We start from the raw sequence: 12,233 nt of genomic DNA on the forward strand, positions 1-12,233 counted from the left end.
TGCATAAGTGTGTTTCCTTTAAAATTAATGATCTGGTCAACCATCTATCTCTTAACTTGCCAACTTTTTCTGGAAGGTGTTAGTGATAAAAATCACCAATAGGGAGCTGCAATCAAAACATCAGCCTGTGCTGGCTCACTGTAGTCAGTGTACAGCTTAATCCCAACTCTGGTCAGTTTAACATGTCAATTCAACGTTTCACTCAAGCCTGCAGTGGACTGGCTCAGTTTCAGCCTCGTCGTCTGCGCTTATCACTGCTTCCACTTTCCCTACTATAAATCGGAGTATGCTAAGGTGAGGATGATGAAGCACCTGAAAGAGCTCTATAAATTCCACTTCCTTGAAAAGAAGCTCCTCAATCAATCAAAACGATTTATCGTATCGAGAGGGTCCTCACTTTTTTTCCCCAACCGTTTCTCGATGATGCTAAAGTCAATGTCAATAAAAACCTGTTCACCAGACTCATCAAAGAGCTATCTTTCCACAGGAGGCCGTGTCTGACTTCAACTCATAAATCAATTTTTCCCAGCATTGATTGCAAGGTCCATTCATTACTCACTTTTTATAGCAAGTACTCAATGATCACTGTGGTGGACAGAAAAGCCAGATGGCAAAGAATTAAACGGAAGTCAAGAGTCAGATGACTTTGCCATTTGGTTTTTATGGGCATTAATTCATTATCGAATTTAAGAAAGATCCACATAAAATCTCATAGAAGAGACACATTTGTCATTAGGTATTTGACTAAAGCTTAGACATCACTGCAGAAGGTCACATTAGAACTCGATTAATTGTCAGTTCTATACAAAGCAAGTATCAGTTCTCAGCAGACTAAGAGCGTGATCTTTTGCATATATAAGCGTTTAAGCACTTATAGAATCATGAGTGGGGTATAGGTGTCACTTTCAGCTCAGTGATTACATTCTTTGTGTCCAGGCCAATATTTATTTTAAATTCTTACTTTGAACAATATATGCAAACTGTAGCATCATGCCTGTTGCCCCCCTGGTTTCTGATCACCTAAATCATAATCCAAACAACCCGTCTGGCCCCTTCCCTGCTGCGTGTTTCTCTCCTCACAGAACTGTTCAGAATCAGAATCAGAATTCCTTTATTGTCCAAAGATGAAGGGAAATTAACAATGTTGCAACAGCAAGATAATCAAACAAGCATGAAAAGTGAAGAATATAAAGTAAAGATAAGATAGATCAAGATAAATTACTATATACAAATTGCACTTAGACTTCTGCATTGGTTGTACCTGATGAGGTTCTATGTGTATGTGTGTGTCTATGTGAGAGAGAGAGGGAGTGTGTATGGTGGTCTAGTTGGTGCAGTGCTTGTTGTACAGTCTCACAGCAGCAGGGAGGAAGGACTTCCTGAATCTCTCCTTCACACACTTGGGGTGAAGGACTCAGTCACTGAAGGAGATGCTCAGTGTTGTTAAAAAGTCCTGCATGGGGTGGGAGACCATCTCCATCACGGAGGACAGTTTGACCAACATCCTCCTGTCTCCCACCACCTCCACTGGTTCCAGAGAGCTCCCCCAGGACAGAACTGGCCCTCCTGATCAGTTTATTCAGTCAGTTGCACTACATTACATTAATCAGTGCCTTTTCAAAATGCTATTGGAAAGGCAGCTATAATAGGTTCACAGATTTTGGCCTTATTGTAATCTCTCCAACAAGGCTATGTATTAAAGTGACATTTGTTACCAACTGAACAAGCATCTGCTTATAAGTCAGATTTTTACACCCACCTATTATTTAATTTTTACCTGGGATACAAAGTCACCCCTCAACTAAAAATGTGTCAGGCTTATAATTAGTTCACCTGGATGTTTAAGCTTCACTTTGCTAAGTGTGACACAAAAGTTTCTCTGAGACCATATGGGATAAAATCAAACAATTTAACTAAACTTACAAGCACTGCATCTAGTCTAGAAACTAGTTATGGTTCATCATGTAAATGACACAAGAAATGTGAAGCAAATTCAATAATGAATGAAAAAACTGTGAAGTGTCCAGCAGTTAAACAATTATTAATAAAATGAGGAGATGGAAATGTTTAGGATTATGGATTTGAGGTTTTTGTAGAAAAAATATATGAGATATAATATTTAAAAATAAAGTATGTCTCAAATCATGTTGTGGGAATCTTAAAGGTTCCCCACCAGATATGTAGAAAATAAAGCAGGTTTGTGGTTTGGGTTAGCTAGCTAAAACTCTGGGGTAAGGTTAGGGAAAGATTGTGGTTACATTTATTATGGAGGCGAATGCTGACTTAAGGTCTGTTGTGTTAAGTCTTCTGCCTCACTTCATAAAGCACACACTACTTCCTGCATTAGCTCTGAATGTTGCCATTGTACATGAATCGTGGTCTGCCGACTCATCTAACATGAACGTAATTGCTAGGTCAACCTAACCCGAATCCTCAAAGTGCAATGCTTCACATTACATTAACACTGGCTCAGATGGCTGTGCGAAATGGGCTTCTTGTAGGAACGAACCCACAGAAAACCTTAACTAACTCTGCATTTTCCCTCCAGTCGTCTAAGTTTTGTATTGTCTTTCTGCTCAGAGTTTTGGTTTTTATAGCCCAAAACCTTACTGCTTGTTTTCACTGTCACTGCCCTCATCACCGTCTCCAGACAAAGCACTGTTGTCTTCAGTGATTAAATCAGCACTTAACAGCAGGCAGACAAAGTTAGCGACTAACTTAATTAGGTCACGCCCACACTGATGACAATTTCTGTCTGGAAAAAGCTTTTTGGATCATGACCAAAAATAATCTCCAACCATTCCAGGATTGTGCACTCAGCAGGTAGTTGCTAGGTTGCAGAAAAGCCTACAAACAAGAAACAGCAGCAGCCAAAAATAAGATCAGGGTTATTTTTACTTGAAACACATTGTGAAACAGGACATAATATATAGTGTATTAGTTTTAGCAACACTCTGCATTCACAGCTGTTAATTCAGTTATGACCAATAAAACTCAATAAAGAAGTGGACTTCATATTGTTTCCAAAGGTCTCAGTTTCTGCCCGTTAAGACCAATGACTGTATATAAAGATGGATGGCTTCTCTCCACTAACTCTGGTTTTACGAAAATGAAGTCAAAATACGGGTTCCATGTTTAATCAAAGTTCGAGTGTTATTCATCCATTAAATCAAATAATAAGTACTGTGTAGTTGGAGTTACAGTTAAGTTGCTAATTCTCACAGTCCCAAAACAAACTGAGTGTGAAGCAATTTATGTTTGAACGCTTCCTAAAAAGTACAAGTGAGGTAAAAGTCAAGATTTACTGCATGTACTCAATCAAGATACAGCACGTCCATCAAATGTGACTGGACCAAATCCTTTAAATTAAATTCAAATTAAAGGTCAGCCTCATATCAGTTTGAATCTAACAGCAACTGTGGCTCTGTGAGGCTGGAGGCTGACCTTCACTGTAGTGGTGAGCAAGAATCTAATCTAGTTAAAGCTCTTTTAGTGGATAGGCTGTCGTCGATTGTCCTTGTCCATGCAATCCTGCAGTTTAGGGGAATGAAAGTAAAAGCTCACAAGCTCAACACTTTGGTTTGACTTTGAAAAACCAACCCGGTGTTTTTTTTTCATTTTGCATTCTAACAAAACTTTAGACTGTGCAAATGAAGTTTTTGTAATGACAAAATATTTAAAGGTTGGAAAAGAATTACCAGAGCGAAACATTTTTCCAAATACAATGTCACTTCACGTCAAGCTGACTTTGCTTCATGTCGCGAAGATATATCAGGCAGTTTTCCACCTCAAAGGAAATTAAAACGATTTTTACACAGACAGATTGAGGCTGGATGCTTTATCTGCCTGAACCAACCAAAGGCTCCAGGACATGAGGGATGACTATTTAAAACCACCAAGTAATGTTTTTCTGAAAGAGATCAGACAAAACAACACACAAACTTTTATTCAAGTTATATTAATAAGATTGATCTTTTTTATTGTCTGACTGGCGAAAGGTGAGTTGTTGTTCTAGACCATTGTTTCACATGAATCTCCCCTACACATGCGTTAATCTGAGTTGTTTTCATCTTTTCAGTGTTATTATTTCTTTTTTAGACACAACATTTTTGCTGATGTGTTATGCTACACACGTTTATTGCTCTTCTGTCCATCCTGGAAGAGGGATCCCTCCCTCACAACTCTCGTTCTTTTTTTCCACTGCTGAAAGTGGATTTTTTCATTTTCTCCCCTATTCTAGGCAAAGGAAGTTCCACCTTGTTAAGTCCATGAGGCAAATTGTGTGAATATGGGAAATATGAATACAATTTGATTCATTGTTTTAATGGTGGGGGTGTTACGGCTGTATGTGTTTCTGCTTTGTCTCTGTTCCTTTCATGTCTCTCCTGTGGCTCTGCACTGATTTCAAACGATCAGCTTTGTGGGTCACCTGGCCTGGGGAAATTGAACTTTAAAAAGCAGCTGATCCCAGATCAGAGAGAGGCTTCCACACTGCTGGTGTTGCAGCTCCTCAACCTGGGATTCTTTACATTGTTTGCTCTGTTTTTTAATGTTTCAGGTCAGTGATGTTATGTATTGTACAGCCACTCAATCACAGGGTGTAACTGAGTCATATCTGAGTTTGTGTTTCAGAAACCAAATGCAGGCACAGAAGCTTAAGCTGGTTAACGTGAGTTAAAGGAGAGAAAAGGAAACAAAAACAGGCTGCAGTGGCGAGCATGGGTTGAATACATGAATGAATTGAGACATGAGAAAAATAATGTTAACAGACTAACTGACAAAGACAAAAGGATAACTGAACACAGGTGAAACATTGGGACAGGTACAGACCTCTTTATATACAGTCTATGGTACAGACAACCACAATGGCGGGAAACGTGAATAAGACGGGAAGTAAAACACACAATGATTACTTTTCAAAATAAAACTAGAAGTGAAAACTCAAAGGGCAAATGAGAAATCAATAAGTATTGTAGTATTCTGTGCTCCTGATCCTTGCTGTCCTTTTGCAGTCCACATGCTCCAGTGCTTTGGAAGATTATGTTATTTTGGAGAAGAAGTCAAATTAGAAAAAGTGAAATGGGAGTACAATCTTGATAAATAATTATGGTAATCTTCAGAGAATTAAAATGATCTTCTTCTTAAACAATTTGCCTACACCTCTGGGGACCGCGGTTCCCCCTGCTGATTTGGCATGGTATCTTGTATCCCTGTTTCCATTAGCTGCATGAACTCAATCAAGGTACATCACATCCATCACATCTGACTGGATCAAATCATTTTAAATTAAATTCAAGTCAGCCTCATATCAGTTTGAATCTAATGGCAGCAGGGCCACTTACTGGAACTTTGTCAACAAACTGTGGCCCTGAGAGGCTGACCTTCACTGACGTGGTGAGGAAGGCTCTAATCTAGTTAAAGCTCTTTCAGTGGATTGGCTGTCATTTTGCTGATTGCCTCCCAAATCCATGCCACCTTCCTGTTTTAAGGGAATGAAAGTATAAGCACTAGAGTCTTACAAGTTCAATAATTTGGTCTGACATCTAAAAACAAACCTAAGTCAACCCAGGTTTTCCTTATCTAGATGTAGGCGTGTGCACATAAAGGGGCGGTGTTTAGTGCATCTGGTCAATCGTCAACATGGAGAAGTGGACTGAAGGCAGAGCAGCATACTTTACCAATGAGGTGCAAACCGTTATATGCGAAATACATGAGGAGAACAAACACATTATCCAGACTTAAAGCAACACCACTGCAGCTGAATGCAGGCAAAAAAAATAAAAAATGGGTGAATGCTTATGTCAATGTTTTGAAAGTAAAACTCTCCTATCATTCTGACAAAAGAAAATCAGAGTGTTTCAGTTTCACCAATGCATTTTTTACATGTATTCTCAGTGTTTGTGTGTGTGTGTGTGTGTGACAGTTTTTTTTTCAGTCCACCCTGCTGGATTGAAAAGAACTAAAAAATAAGCACAAAAATAAACTCTAATGCAGCAGGAAGTACGCTGATTTAAATATCTGTTGAATAAATCAGGTGAAAGTCTGTATATTAATATCAAATGCGCCGGAAAATGGCTTTATCATATCTGCAGCAAACGGAAAAAATAAGTAGAGGGAGACAGGAGGGGCCCTCAGCAACAATGAGGGTCGACCTCTAATGGATGGGGTTGAAGGGGCAGTAACACCAGACCCTGGTGGAAGTGGCAGCTCCGGAAGGGACATGTTTGTACGATGCATGTGTCAGTGAGTCAGTGTTAAACTACAGGGTAGCCAATGTACTTCCTCTGCAGTTGATGGTGAGACACTGGTGTTGCTGCCACCACCCACACACACACTGTCTAACACAGAGTTAACAGTGACTTGAACCTGTCATCACGTCATTGGGGATGAATCATGGCTACCCCATTCACTTGTCTTATCTTTTCACGTGGAGGCCCATGATGAGAACACAGTGTTTGTATGCTCTGAAAGAGTTTTGCCAGTTGTGTATGTTAGTCCTGTTACAAAATTAATAGTTTTTGATTTCTCCATGTGGTGAAGGTGTTGACAGTGTAATTAAACAATCTATAAAATAAGCGTGGCACCAGTTATTGGTGTGCCTTTGGGCATTCAATAAATTTGGCTATCAGAAAAATATTTAACATTAATATCAAAATATTCATATTAAATAATCACTTTAAATTACATTACATCTACCTCGGAGCACCAATTGAAAGCCAAAGAAAGAAAGTGAATAAGTCTCATGAAAGTATACTGACTACAAATTTGGATCTCTGATCAATAATTAAATTTATAACTTTAACCAAAATCACCACATCAGTAATTAACAATGTTAAAGGATATGGAGTTGTAGAGGTTGGCAAAATTCACAACCCTGTTAACCAGAGAAAGGAAAGGGCGGCATTGGCTCCATAGACTGTTGTATATTTCATCTTGGTAGAGTGCTGCCTGCTCATTATAGGGCTGATGTGGATGTGGTTTGTCACGAACGGCTTGTGGCTGCAACAAAGGAGGAAGACTTCAAACTAAAATGTATTATAAGTATATTTTAATAATTCAACTGAGATTTGGTAACAAATTTTGGGATGAATTAGAGTACATGCTTGCAGTGATCAATAATATATTTGTAAGCACTTATATAAGGTTACAAAGCACTTTACAAAATACATGATAGAACAAATGGGGAAAAAAAATTAAAGGTAAGCCAATGTTTAGACATATTCAATTAATTTTTCAGCAGCAAATAATAACACATTAACCTTGAGACTTTAATAATTATACAGAAACCCAACAGGTCTCACAATGAGCAGCACTGTGGAGAGGAAAATCTCTCCCATTAACTGGAAAAAACCTTCAACAGAACCAAACTCAACGTGGGCGGCCATCTGCCTCGACCACTAGGGGAGAAAAATTGGGGATGAGAGAAGAGATGGGTGGTAAAGAGGGGAGAAAAAAGAGGGAGAACTGCAAGTTGTGTAACCATCATATTTAAGCTCTGGCAGACTGGTTGTTATAATGAAAATATCTATATTATCTGCAGTTGAATCTTGGCCTCATCAGATGTTTTGGCCTTTTAATTACGATGACGTTACAAGCTGAACCTGAGGCTAAAGGTGAATCTGACTGGCTACTGGCTTGTATGGCAGTACTATGAAAGCCACGTGGCCCGCTCAGTAGATCAGACATCATTATCTCGATGCCTTTTTAAAGATAAAAAACGGTCCCATTTGAGAAACTATTTGAAATATGGTTGTAATAAAAGTAAGATAAAACAGAATTAACACAGTAGCACCAGAGTTAAAAATGACACATTAAAAAAGCTTTCCTATAAAAATATATTTTGAGCAGTGACGTTAAGACAGGTAGTGTGTTGGCGAGCCTCATCTTGTCAGGCAGGGAGTTCCAGAGCCTCCAATGTGTGGTTCATGTTGTCAGTGTAAACAAGGAGAACCAACAGAAAAGAATAACAGCACACAGGCAGGGTGCAGAGTGAAGAGCGCTGGTACACTGCTGGTGTGTGAGTTACAGACCAGATGCTCCCAGTGAACTAAATTGCAGCCCAGCTCCAGCTAATCAGCAACCAGAGAGACAGAAGCAGATGCACAGTTCTTCAGCGTGTACCAACAGTTCCATCACTGTTTTCAGATACAGCTATTTGAAGAGAAAAAGCTCTGATAATAAATTACCTGTCAAGCAGGAATTTGGGGGGACAAATTTAGCAACCAGCTGGTGAGCATATTGGGGGATTTAGGTGATAAAGGGAAAGTTGGAGTGCAGTTATATAGTTTATTTAGGAAGTTTCCTAACTGTCAGTCTCAAAGAATAAACACAAGGGAAATGCTGGTACAGAGAAACTGATGAAACAAACTGACACTGAGCAAAGAGAGACGATTTTAATCTGTTTACAGATAAGAGATTAAATTAAAGACATATCAATTAAATAAACTTGATGGAGCGCAGCAGACAAACCCTCAGAGGGGCTCTCAGTGCACTCTCCAATGGAACTGACTTGATCTGTTTCAATATTTAAAAAGAAACTGGCAGATATATACCAGAAGACAACATATGTAAAAACGGTTCAAATGACTGGATTAAAAGTAGCTAAAATTGACCCATGAGGAAGTTAAAATATAAGATGGCATAATATTGTTTGGAGTAATCAGGAAAGTATTATAGATGTTCAAATCACAAAGAACGGAAGGATCTTTCTCAAAGAATAGAAAACATGATGAAAACATACGTTTCATGTACACATTCTTAGTGCTTATTTCTGAAGACAAAAATGGTTTATTAGAGTGAGTGCTTGCCCACACCAAGTTACAGCAATATATTTATGGATAAACCATAGAATAGTGTAGATGAGTGGCTACCTCAGCAATTATCATAGATCAAACTTGTTAACACTTTTTGCAATTTTAGTTATATCGGAACTGATCTGCTTTTTTCAAGACAATGAATCTCCAAGACATTCACCCAGAAATAATACAGACTCAACTTTATAAATAACTCGACAGTAGATTCATATATTAAAGATTCAGTGTGTAAGATTTAGGTGAAATTGATTTTTGGCAGAAATTGAATATAAAAGAATCCTACTGATTCTTTCACTGGTGTGTTTTATCTATATTGTATGAAGTAAAAATAATGGCCCAAGGATTGATTCTTGTTGGACACCACAAGTAATACGACAGAGAGGAATCAATAATCTGTCAGATACAAATTGTTTTTGTTGTTAAGGTCACCCCAACAAAATCAAGGGTGTCATTATTATTAATGGCAAGAATTGTTTTGAATAATGGGATGACTTACTATAGATAGATCTAAGTGAGTGATGCTTTTTCAGGCACCTGCATCATTTTGGATGTGCAAATAATTTTGTTAGATACTGAAGATTTATTTAGCAAAATGGAGCACAATGACTTTAACTTTCACATGGCAATAGTTGTGTGTTTTTTGGACTTGGGAGCATGGGCAGCTACTGGTTTGTTTGGTAACTCAACATTACTGCTAAGTTTAAGCTTTACTGATTCTCACTACACCACTGTATGATGTGGCTGATACTGGCTAACCATGTTCATGTGAGTGTTTTAATCATTTTTCCTTGAATTGCTTCAGTTTTCCTTAAATATTCAGACGATCCAGAGAAAGATTCAAAGAGGATCTGCACCTCCAAGTAGCCCCACTGGCTTTTCCCCAGGAGGAGGTAAGAAAGTAACTGTCCACAAACTAGATAATGTTCTCATTAACATTTGCTTAATGATACTGTTCCGTTTCCATTTACCTATCTGCTAGGCTTTTTTTGAAAGTGTGTGTTGTGTGCTTTTCTTCAGGAGGCCCACATTTCCAAAGGTCCCCTATTGATGAACAGCAGCTTGATGGGGATGCATGCCAGGAAGCCATCTCTTTGCTCAATCATACAACAGGCACTTCCTTAATTTTCCAGAAGATGAGACAGACCTTTCAGCATCGTCAGAAGCTTATCAATGACACAGACAAAAGTCTTGATATCCTCTCCATCTTTCCAAGATTCCTGGATACAAAAGGATTGGTAAGTATGAAAGGCATAGACTGACTTGAAATTTTGTGCTGAATGTGGTAGTAGTATATTTTCTTTCTTATAGGTGAATCAAGACTTCACTCTCCTGTTTGATGATGAGGTATCCACCAGATTGCTTCAGAGATGGGATCCAATCTTCAGTTTTAATGTAATGTAAATCATATTGGATAGTGCTGGCAATGGCATTGGCTTGAACTCTATCCAGACATTCTGTCTCATGAAAAACATCCCACTTTTGTTTGGTGACATCATTCCTGCAGAAAACAGACACTGGACTTTGTTACTTTTGTTACTTCAAATAATGAGCATAGTTTTTGCACCTTCTCTCACTCTGGGTATGACTGTACATTTAAAGAATTTGATTGTTGACCACCACAAACTATTTAAGTGCTTGTATCCACACAGAAATCTGATACCCAAGCATCATTTTATGATCCATTATCCATCCTCAATTAGGAAAATTGGTCCTTAGTTGTATGTCTGGAGTATGAGGTTCGAGGCTGAACATAAGTTGTTTAAAGATTGTTTCAAAAATGTCAAATACATAACCAAATCACTAGCTAAAAGGCATCAAATGGCCATTGCTTATCACTGGGAAACCTTTACTCTAAAACAGAAGGTATATGGGCCAATTAAATCATTTTCTGCAAGAGATGGAAATGTGGTCAACAGTGAAATGCTTGAAATGATGTTGTCAAAAGATGTTTTCTTGACAAGTTAGGTTAAAGTTGATGGTGTAGAGTACAAAGGTGGACTTGTTGTTTGCAGTTTAATGGAGGAAGACATGCCAGTCTTTTGTCAAATAGTTGATATACTTCTGGTTGAAGATGACATTTTTTTATTGACACAGAAGCTATTTACAGAGAACTTTGATGGACATCACCATGCCTTCAGAGTATTACCAACTGAAGAAAGGTGTGTGTTAAAAATAACTGAACTAAAATGTCACAAACTGTTTGATATTCAAAGCTCATATGGTGCTGCAGATGAACATTTGTACATTGTACCTTCATTTATTATGTTTTAATTGACTGCATGGGGGAAAAAAAGGCCTTCAAATAAATGGTGCTTTTGAAAATGTATTGTGTTTCTTGGAATTAATTATTCTGTCATTTTAATTATTGTTATCTGATTAAGTTATCATTCACACTAAGTAGTGTTAATTTAACCCAGTTTAGTGAGTTAAAAATCAACTCTTGATATAGTGTTAATGTAAATCGCTCTGTGTTAATTTAACCCAGTTTAGTGAGTTAAAAAAGTAACTCTGACACTAGTGTTAAATAATTAACTATTTTGAAAATGTTAATTTAACTCTGTAGAGTGTGGAGCTATATACGACCTGAAAAAGTGTTGAAATCAACGCTGTGGGAGTTAATTCAACACTCCAGTTTTTGCTGTAGAGGGCTAAGTGCTTTCCTTATGTGCTTTATTTATATGAAGACGTTTCAAAATGAAACAGGGAACGATGAACTCAAATTGCAAAGGTCTTAATACAAAATCCAAACACAAGGGAAACAAATGCAAAGAAAGGAATAATCAAGTCTCTGATAAAACACAGGCTGCAGGCAGGGACAGAATCAGGAGTTTTTATAATCTGTGTTTCTCAGAATAGAAACACATTCAAATGTGAGAGCCTAGAGTAAACTGATTGATTAGAGTCATCATCCAAGATTTACACGAGAATTTAAATGTGTCCTTGAGCCAGGCGTGTCTTCCATCCTGCATGGTGAACTTGAAGGATCAGCACTAATGAGGTTGAGGGCAGCATGTAGGAAGCTTAAGAGGTTTGTACCAACACACCTCTCACATTTGCTGAGGGCTCTCATCTGTGACTCTGCAGTGCGAGACAAGCCTCTATCTGTGGGGAGGCTTGTGAAAAGAATATCAATTTAATTATTAAAAACGAGGTAGAGATTGTGAGAGCTCGGAAACAAGGCCACCGTCATGCTTGCGTTAATCAGCTTTTAGAGACTCAGCAGAATCTTTGCAGAGTTGGGAAATGAGATAGGAAACCATGAGAGGATAAAAGTGTTGACATTTTGCTCTCTATTACACTTTAATGTTTTCTCTCTTTCCAATGATGCCACAGAAAAGGCTAGGGTCGGACAGTTTGCAGAAAGATGCTATAAAGCAGCTTGAGTTATAGCTTGACAGTCAGGGTTCAGATTTTTTCATT

General features: G+C 38.2%; 1 long non-coding RNA gene across 1 annotated transcript; it reads left to right on the top strand.

Moving 5' to 3' along the window:
- Positions 1 to 7,132: 7,132 nt before the first annotated feature.
- LOC138407407 (uncharacterized) lies at positions 7,133 to 11,131 on the top strand. The gene is made up of 3 exons (XR_011240815.1): positions 7,133 to 9,703; positions 9,831 to 10,048; positions 10,122 to 11,131. It is a non-coding gene; the product is annotated as an uncharacterized lncRNA (long non-coding RNA).
- The last annotated feature ends 1,102 nt before the right edge of the window (positions 11,132 to 12,233 follow it).

Source organism: Paralichthys olivaceus, chromosome 4, assembly GCF_024713975.1.
Source record: "Paralichthys olivaceus isolate ysfri-2021 chromosome 4, ASM2471397v2, whole genome shotgun sequence".
Classification (NCBI taxonomy): domain Eukaryota; kingdom Metazoa; phylum Chordata; class Actinopteri; order Pleuronectiformes; family Paralichthyidae; genus Paralichthys; species Paralichthys olivaceus.